The sequence below is a fragment of the Limulus polyphemus genome, unplaced genomic scaffold (assembly GCF_000517525.1).
Source record: "Limulus polyphemus unplaced genomic scaffold, Limulus_polyphemus-2.1.2 Scaffold3515, whole genome shotgun sequence".
Taxonomy (NCBI): domain Eukaryota; kingdom Metazoa; phylum Arthropoda; class Merostomata; order Xiphosura; family Limulidae; genus Limulus; species Limulus polyphemus.
The window spans coordinates 40,794-42,106 of NW_013669125.1; positions in this window are offsets into that span (position 1 = coordinate 40,794).

The window sequence follows — 1,313 nt, forward strand, 5'->3', positions numbered from 1 at the left end:
AAAACATAATTTAATTTTGAGTATTCTAGATAAGTCCAGTGCTAAAAACAGTTAATGGGTAATATCAAAACTTGGACAAAGTAAAATTATTACTATAAACAGCTCCAATCTCCCCTACCACTCGCAGTTATTGTTTTATGTAAATCAGACACCTAATGATTATTCACGTATTTTGATTTGCACATGATTGCTCATTCAGCCTTCGCTTATAAATGAACGTTTCATAGATTTTACAGGCTTAATATCATTGTTGATAAGGTCCTGATATTCTCGACCACTCTTCTGGAAGAACTGCTTTCAGGGCGTCTGTTAGTGTCTGGAGTCACTTGACAGAACATGGTGCGTCTCCCACGAAAATTACACACACACACACACACATATATACATAGAGATATATACTTGATAAGATTGAAGTCAAATGAACACGAAGACCACTCATTTCGGTAAATATCAGAGTCAATTGTATTAGCATTTGGCAATATAATAGGTCATAGGATGAGGACACTGTCATTAATGGTACCATCCCGCAAGATGTAGAAGTCAATATGTTAACCAATTCTCATTCCTATCAGCAAAACAATCAAATCCCTTGTGTGTGACCTAATAATGTTCATGTACAGTTTAAAGTTAACGACTGACACAAATATGTATATATATGTATAGTATACACTGAAGGACCAATCATTTGCATTTCAGATCACATGACTGATCCTTAGTTTGTCTGTTGAATTTCGCGCAAAGATACTCCAGGGCTATCTGCGCTAGCCGTCCCTAACTTTGAAGTGATAAACTAGAGGGAAGACAGCTAGTCAACACCATTTACTGTTCACTCTTGGCCTACTCTTTACCAACGTGTAATGTGATTTACCATAAAGTTATAACGCTCCAACGGTTGAGAGGTAAGAGCATGTTCGGTGACGGGATTCGATCCCGCGGCCCGAAAATTGTGTGTCAATTACCTTAACTACCACACCATGCCAGGCTCTAAAATGTTGTTTGTTTTAGCGCAAACTTCCAAATTTGGCAAAACTGCCCTCTGTCTACTACGGGGAATCGAGCTGCGGATTTTAGCGTTGTAAGTCCGTAAACTTATTATGACCCAGTATAAGAACTCTTCATCAGATACCTGATTTTTATAACAATAAGCTCAGGAGGTGGTTGACATTAATTTAACTAGTGGTTTTGTCTTGTCATAACTATAACGTTGTGCTTGTTTGGTTGTTTGTAATTAAGCACAAAGCTACACAATGGGCTATCTGTGCTCTGCCCACCGACGGTACTACCGTAACCTGTTTCTAGTCGTTGTAAGTCCG